The sequence below is a fragment of the Olea europaea genome, chromosome 11 (assembly GCF_002742605.1).
Source record: "Olea europaea var. sylvestris chromosome 11, O_europaea_v1, whole genome shotgun sequence".
Classification (NCBI taxonomy): Eukaryota; Viridiplantae; Streptophyta; class Magnoliopsida; order Lamiales; family Oleaceae; genus Olea; species Olea europaea.
Window position 1 is genome coordinate 20,520,373 of NC_036247.1, and position 9,028 is coordinate 20,529,400.

Consider the following 9,028-nt stretch of genomic DNA (forward strand, 5'->3'; position numbering starts at 1 on the left):
ATATGAAATAATAGATATGAAATCACCAAATCCAAAGAGTTTCTTCCTAGCTTCACCTTGATTTTAATTCTTCATGGAGTTTCTTGAGCACCAAGATGAGATGAATGAATATATGGAGGCTTTCTCTAGGTCTTGGACGAGATTTATGACTTATATATGGTGTACTAGATTTGTTTCCATAAGTGGTTGAAAGAAATAAGGAAATTGAAAATCTTGCCTCGGGAATGAACCAAGCAACCGTATGGTTAAAAGGCTTGCGGTCACATAGAATGACAATTTTCAGGCCTAAAGATCTCTGTAAGTATCCATGCGACCGCATGGATTTTGTATTGTGCAATCGCATGGTTCAATCTTTTTCTTCACTAGATACTTTCGGTATTTTGGTCATAACATTCCTTCATGATGTTCGATTGAGGCGATTGAAAGTACGTTGAAAAGATAACTCAATGAGCTACATGTTTGCTAAAGGTAGGCTTTTTCCAATTCAAATGTTGACTATGTCAAAAATGGATCACAATCTCTGACTTGAAAATCGATTTGTGAAAATGTTATGGTCATATATCACTTCTTTTAACTTCTAATTGCAAACAATAGACCTCTAGCATTTTCAAATCATTATTCCATCACCCGTTTTATCGTTTGATTATTTGTAACTTGGTCCCTAAACTTTCACTTGCTTCTATTTTATCCCTTTTTCTCTATTTTTCTCCTGAATTCCACTATATCCATCTATTTACAACCTAAAATCAAAATATAAGGATACTCAGTACATTTAGGCATCAATATATCATGATAATGCGGTACAAATGGATGAATTACTTAACAATTTATGATATTATCCCACTCACAACTTGCTTATTACTACTCCCTAGCAATTTAATGCAAAACAAGATAAATAAACGATTGGGTCATGCTACAATTTAAATTGTTAAATTCTAATTTAACCACTATCCATACCCTTTTCAAACTCAATACCACAAGAGGTTAACAATGTTATGATCATCAGGATATTAAAAACATTTACAAATGTGTGAGTGTGTGTCAAGCCATAGCCATCTTATCGTTAACCCTAACATATGCAACATCAAATATGTCTCGAGCTAAAGGTTTAGACCCATAACTCATGGGTATCAAAATGTTTAGTACACAGTTTCCCTCTATGGAGCTGAGAAAGATATTCACTCAAGATATGCAGGCTTAAACAACTATGTACAGGCAACAAGCAAACATTGATCACATGATAGGCACATTATCAATTGAGAATCCATCAACTTACCACAAATCCACCTAGGATCAAAACAACTAATGTAAAAGTTTGTAAAGAAGGATAGTTGGGAGATATGTAAAGAGGGGTAAAAAGAATTTAAGAACTTCCAAGTACATAACTCGGCATTTTATCAAGCATATCAATAAATCTCATCCTTAACATTAGTGTATTCTTCAATATTTCAATTCCCCATATCAATCTTCTTTTTCTTTTCTTCAATTTTCTATTTTTTTTCATTTATTTCTTCTTTTCTTTTCTTTTTCATCATTTTTTTAAAATTTACCTTCTTTTTCTTTTCCTTCTCTTTTATGTTTTATCGCTTCACTTGAGCAATTATCAACTCCTATCCATTTCTTCATTATTGTTCTTCTCAATTGCACATTCAATACTTACTATACAGTTAGAAGCATAAAAAGGTTGAAAAAGATGTTTATGGGCTATTTTCAAATGTGATGAGATATGGATAACATAGGTGCATGAAAAGAAATGGCTATATATATAGGCCCAAAGTGGGTTATAATCAATAAAAAATGGCTTCACAGGCTCAAATGAAATTCTAAATTGACTGTCATCATATCCCGATTATAATCCACCATCTTACCACAGACCATGTAATGTTATTCTCAAAAGAAGGTTCCAGTTCAAGAAATCAATGAACGCTTATTACCATTTTTAGTGTGTGGTAGCTCTCAATTCTCACCAATTCTCTCACATGAAAACTTCAGTAAGAGGCTCCTCTATCTACATATGTCAAACCACCATCTTACTACAAGGCTTATGTGCGTGAAAACAATTTAGCAAGTGTCGTGACATCTAGATTCTTATAAACAAAATTAACTTCTAGTGGCATATTTAATCGTTCAAGAACATAATTATGCAGCAAATCAGAAACTTAACACAATTTTTTTTAAAAAGAAAACTAATCACAACAAGGTTTCATAATTATTATGCATTTCATTACGCAATACACAACAGAGCCCAAATTAACTCTCTCCCTAACCAACTCTTATATCTTCTTCAATGTAAAAATATATCTGCCTAATAAAAAGAAGGAAGGGTATCACCTGAATATTGAAGTGAATCAACATAAAGCTTGAAAGATGGTTAACATGAAAGTTCTCAATTGAAATGGTAGTGCAGGGAATGGAGATAAACCTAAAAAATGAAAAACATACCTAAAAGAAAAATCTCATTACTAACATATAGAAATAAAAGTGAAAGACATACTTGGTTGATGTCAATGATTGTAAATAGGGTCTGCAAGAGGAATTTCTTCCACTGCATGCACCTGTTACCTATAGGCTATCTTGAGAAGCTGTCAAGTCACCGTGAATATTCTACCATCAATAGGGTCCTCAATTTCAACTGCCCAATTTTCAAAAGCTTGTTTCACCACAAAGGAGCCGATCTACCTAGAACGAAGTTTTCCTGGGTGCTTGTAGAGTCTAGAATCATACAAATATACTTTCTGATTTGGTTAAAAAGTTTTTCTTAAAATATTTTTATCATGAAATGCTTTCATTTTTGGCTTGTAGATTCTAGAACTCCCATAAGCATCGTTTCTCAACTCTTCCAACTCAGTCAATTGAAATTTTCTAAGCTTACCTCCTTTTTCTAGGTCAAAGTTAATATGCTAGATGGCCCATAAGGCTTGGTGCTCAAGCTTTATCGGTAACTGGCAAAGCTTTCCAAATATGAATCTATAAGGTGACATGCCTAAGGAAGTTTTAAAAGCTGTGCAATAAGCCCAAAGTACATCATTTAGTCATAAAGACTAATCTTTATGATTGGGGTTCACCATTTTTTCCAAAATTTGTTTTATCTCCCTATTAGCCAATTTCACTTGTTTCCTAGTTTGGAGGTGATAGGCAGTAGAAATTTTATGAACAACCCCATACTTTTTCATTAGTGCTTCAAATGAACGGTTGCAAAAGAGTGTGCTTCTGTGACTAATAATAACAAGTGGTGTGCCAAACCTAGGCATGACATTCTCTTTAAGAAATTTAACAATCGTTTTATTGTCATTAGCTCTACAAGCTGCTGCTTCTACACATTTAGATACATAGTCTATTGCTACAAGGATATTTAAATAGCCAAAGGAAGATTGAAAGGCTCCCATAAAATCAATTTCCCAACAATTGAATACTTCTATCGCTAAGATTGGGTTCAAAGGCATCATATTACGTTGAGACAAAGCACCAAACTTTTGGCATCTTTTACAAGATCTAAAATATGCTTTAGTGTTTTTAAACTGCAAAGTAGGCTTGTACAAATTGCACAGCAAAATTTTTGAAGCAGTCTTTTTCATAGAAAAATGGCCTTCACATGCTTGGGCATGAGAGGAATTGAGCACGCTAGGTATCTTCTCATCGGGGGGACAACGTCTCAAAATCTGATTAGGGTAGCATTTAAACATGCATGGGTCATCCCAATAAAAATTACGTACCTCCATCATAAACCTTCTCTTATCTTGTGCACTCCACTCTCTCGGAATTTCACCTGCAGCCAAGTAATTTAAAATGTGAGCAAACTATGGTAGAGAAGAAATAGAAAATAAATGCTCATCCGGAAAGTCATCTCTAATCAACAAAGGATTCGTGTTGTCCTCAAAAATTAGTCTTGACAAATAGTTTGCTACCACATTCTCCACTTTTTTTAATCTTTTATGTTGATATCAAATTCTTGCAAGAGTAAAATCCGCTGTATTAAACGTGCCTTAGCATCCTTCTTTGCAAAAAAATACTTAAGGACTGCATGATCTATGAAAACTGTGATAGGAGAGCTAATCAAATAGGAATGAAACTTATCAAGTGCAAAGACCATAGCTAGTAACTCTTTTTCAGTCATGGAATAATTCATTTGAACAATATTTAGAGTCCTATTAGCGTAGTAAATTACAAAAGCCTTACCTTTCCTTCGTTGCCCAAGGACAGCACCTATTGCATAATCACTCGCATCACACATAATTTCAAATGGAAATATCTAGTCAGGTGGTTGCATGGGGTACTTAGGTTAGTTTGCCAATCAATGTTTCAAAGGCCTCTTGGCATTCTAGGGCCCATTCAAAAGTCACATCTTTGCTTAGGAGGTTACATAATGGTCTAGATATAGATGAAAAGTTCTATATAAACCTCCTATAAAAATTCGCATGGCCAAGAAATGATCTAATATCTTTTACTATTTTAGGTGTAGGCAATTTAGAGATTAATTCAATCTTGTATTTATCAACCTCTATCCCTTTAGAAGAAATTATATGTCCTAAGACAATACCTTACGGTACCATGAAATGACACTTTTCCCAATTCAGAACTAAATAATTTTCCTCACATCGGGTCAAATCTCTCTTCAAATTCAATAGGCATGCATCAAAAGAAGTTCCAAAAATAGTCAAGGCATCTATAAAAACTTCCATGCAATCCTCTACCATGTTACTAAATTTGCTCATCATGCATTTTTGAAATGTGGCAGAGGCGTTACAGAGTCCAAATGGCACCCTACGAAATGCATAAGTACCAAAAAGACAAGTAAATGTGGCCTTTTCCTGGTCTTCTAAGGCTACTTCGATTCGATAATAACCAGAGTAACCATCCAAGAAACAGTAAAAGGGATGGCCAGCCACACGCTCTAGAATTTGGTCTAAGAATGGGAGGGGAAGATGATTAAACTTCTTATAATCAATGCACATGTGTCATCCAGACACAGTTTTTGTGGGAACCATTATACCTACTTCACTTTTTTACTATTGTGACACTTGCCTTTTTAAGGACTAACCCATTCACTGTCTGCAATTGGGTAGATGATACCTGCATCTAACAATTTTAGTACTTCATTTTTTATCACTTCTTTCAATGTGGGGTTTAACCTACGTTGAGGGTCTCTTCTAGGACTAGTTCCTCTCTCTAGGTGAATCCTATGTGAGCAGATTAAAGGACTAATATCTTTAATATTAGCTATGGTCCAGCCTAATACAGATTTATGCTCATTCAGAATATTCAAAAGTTGCTCACATTGCAATGCATCCAATTCTGAAGATATAATTACAGAAAAGTATCACCTGGTCCAAGAAATTCATGCTTGAGTCCTACAGGTAGGGGTTTCAACTCTGGTTTAGGGCTCTCAACACTTGATGGTTGCTGTCCTTCCGTCCTTTCTGACAATTCTTCAAACTAGGGTTGCCAGGTGATGCCTCATAATCCTAAAATTTTGCAAAAATAGCACAAATGTTAGCATACTCTTCATCCTTAAGACTTGTTGGAATTGCAAAATTTAAAAGAAAAAAGTTCAAGGGATCAGAATCAGTAGTTGCAGGTGTCTCGTCCTGAGTAAGTGCCTCAATCATATAAGTGTGACGACACTCATCATTTTTTGTTGGTAGCTTATTGATGTGAAAAATATTGACTTCGAAAGTCATATTCCCAAAAGATAATTTTATTAGACCGTTCCTGTAATTTATAAGAGCGTTAGCTGTGGAAGAAAAGGTCCCTCGAGAATGATAGGAATTTTAGAATCAACATTTACATCAACCTTTAGATCTAAAACTAAGAAATCAATGGGGCAATAAAATTTATCAATTTGAAATAATACATCCTCAACTACTCTCCTAGGACTTATAGTGGACTGATAAGCTAATTGTAGAACCACAGAGTGAGTTTTATCTCACCTAAACCTAACAACAGGTATATCGCATAGGGCATGAGATTAACATTAGCTCCTAAATCAAGAAGAGCTTGTGCAAACTCATGGTTCCTGATGATGGAAGAAATAGTAGGATAGCTAGGGTTCTTATATTTCTGTGGATCCTTTGTTCTATCACAACCTCACTTGTCCAGTCAAGAAAATAGTTTTCTTAACATTGTGTCTTCTTTTCACAGTACAAAAGTCTTTAAGGAGTTTAGCATATGTAGGAACCTATAAAATCACATTGAAGAGAGGTAGATTGATTTTCACTTGCCTATGGTATTCTAGGAATTCACAGTGTTGATTGACAAATTTTGAGGTAAGCTTAAGAGCTTGAGAGAACTACCTCATCACTAGGGCTACTTTCTTTAGACTCACTAGTCTCCTTTTCATTTTCTCTAGGTTTGGGGATTGGTTCTATAACCTTTATAGATCGAGTGATGATGGCATTCACTTCTTTTAGATATTTTTTCTCTCGTACCTGAAGTTTGTGCCATGTGTTGTCCCTTAGGATTTGATTGAGCTTGATCTGGAAATTTTCCATTTCTTCTATAGCTAAGGCGTTGGTTAGACATATGAATTTTCATTTCCTTTTTTTCCTCAATTACTTAAGTGATCATAGTCTCAAATTTTTGATTTGTCTCACTCTGTGCCTCTATGAACGAATGTAGGGTATCTTTTAAGGAGCTCCTAGATGATGTAGGTTGATATGAGGGTGTAGTGTACGCTCTATTCGATTGTGCAGGTTGTTGGTTGTCAAATTTCTAGCTGAGATTGGGATGATTCTGCCATCCTTGATTGTAAGTTTCAAAGAAAGGAGAGTAGGGCTTTTTGTACATACCTAACTCATTACAACGTTTCTCATAAACCCTCCTCATCTCAATTAAAGTGGTGCACTCTTGGGCTAGGTGATCTACTCCACCACATACAAAACAAGGTCCTAGAGATTCAACAAGAGAAATAGTTTGTGTAGGCTTCAAGTCCTTAGCACGCAAGGTTTCAAGTTCTCCAGTGAGGGCTTCTACTTTGGCTTTAAGGCTGTCTTCCTCCTAAAGATGATAAGTACCTGTGCTAGTAGGGTTTCTTGTGGGTCATGACCTACTAGTACTTTCGGTGGCACTATGTCCAGTCCAAGTATGAGCTTTCTCAGCTAACTCATCTAAATACTCTATGGCCTCATCTAGATCTTTTTGCAAGAAATCACTATTACACTTCAACTCAACAAATTAACGCTCCATAGGTGTTAACCCCTCACAGAAATAACTCACTATACGCCAACTCTCATAACCATGGTAGGGGCAAAGGGCTTGTAGTTCTTTATATCTTTCCTATGCTTGGTATAAGTTCTCGATATCCTTTTGAGTAAATGAGGAAATTTGTTTCTTAAGGGTGCTAGTTTTATGATGGGGAAAGTATTTGTTAAAAAATGCTTGAGTCGTTTCAGCCCAAGTGCCAACCGAATGTGGTTTCGACGAATACAACCAGCTTTTTGCTGTTTCTTTAAGTGAAAATGGAAGAAATTTAAGCCTGACTGCATCTTTTGTACCATGTTGATTGTGAAAGGTTGCAACCACCTCCTTATATCCCCTATTATGCACGTATGGATTTTCACTGTCAAGTCCATGAAAAATTGGAAGAAGTTGAATCATTCCTGATTTAAGCTCCATACATGACATATTAGGTGGAAACATTATGCATGATAGTGTGGATGTGCATGTGGGATGAAGATAATCCTGTAAAGTCCTATAAGGTGCATCGCCATGCTCACTATTAGACATGGTGCTGTATAATGTAATGTTCGTAGCAATAGATGCAGTATCAAAGAAAGGGTTATAGAGAGATTCAAATGCTGTAAAAGGTTCTGCAGTAGAACTCCCTTGATCGCCTCGATTCCTGCTCATAAAACACCAAAAACAAAGAAAATGTGTAAAAACGAAATAAAAAATAACAATGAGAAAAATTAAACCAAGTAAAAATAAAAGGAAATGAACGATGTCACCATTTTTCAGTCGATCCCTAGGTTACTTGTACCGTCTCTCCGACAACAGTGCCAAAATTTGATCGAGCCCAAAAATAACGCTGTAGTTGTAGTACAACTTTGAGGTGTCGATTCCATAGGGAGATGGAAAAATCACTCAAAGAAAAGGTTGATTATCCTCTTGAAATGTGTAGGAGAATTCAATGTTATAGTAATGAAATTAAGGTTAATGTCTTGATATGACGAAGTGTCGTAATTCCCTCAATTAGATTGAGTCAATGACATCAATTATTCATTTTCATAACTCAATTGGAGAATTTTCATCCCAACTCTCTAATAAGAAGATTTAACAATAAAGCTCAATTTAATTCACAATTATAATTTTATAATCTAGACTTATAACACATTTGCACATATTTATTGGAACAAGATTAAAGATCAACCCTATACATCATGCATAAGGTAGTAATCAATCTGCCGATAAAGTTATATTAAGATTAAAATTCAACAATTATTTCAATCATTCGATAGAAAGAACATGACTAGATCTATAAAGGATTTGATAAAAGTTAAACCAATCTCAACAATAAGTGATTGAAATTGAAACTCAACAAATAGTTTAATTTAACAATAGAAAAAGCATGACCGAATTCATGAAAAATCTTGTAAATGTTAAACCGATTTCAATGTAAATTCATAAGAACGAAAATTTAAAAACTAGAATTATTTAACAATGACAAACCAAAATATATGAAATAATAGATGTGAAATCACCAAATCCAAAGAGTTCCTTCCTAGCTTCACCTCGATTTAAGTTCTTCATGGACTTTCTTGACCACCAAGTTCAGAAGAATGAGTATATGGAGGTGTTCTCTAGGTCTTGGACAAGATTTAGGGCTTATATATGGTGTACCAAATTTGTTTCTATTAGTGGTTGAAAGAAATAAGGAAACAAAAAAAAATGAACCATGCGACTGCATGGTTAAATGGCTTGTGGTCAAATAGAACAACAATTTTTAGGCTTGAAGATCTTTGGAAGTAACCATGCGACTAGGGTTGGCAACGGTTTAGTTCGGGGTTGGTTCACCTAAAATCATTACCTAACT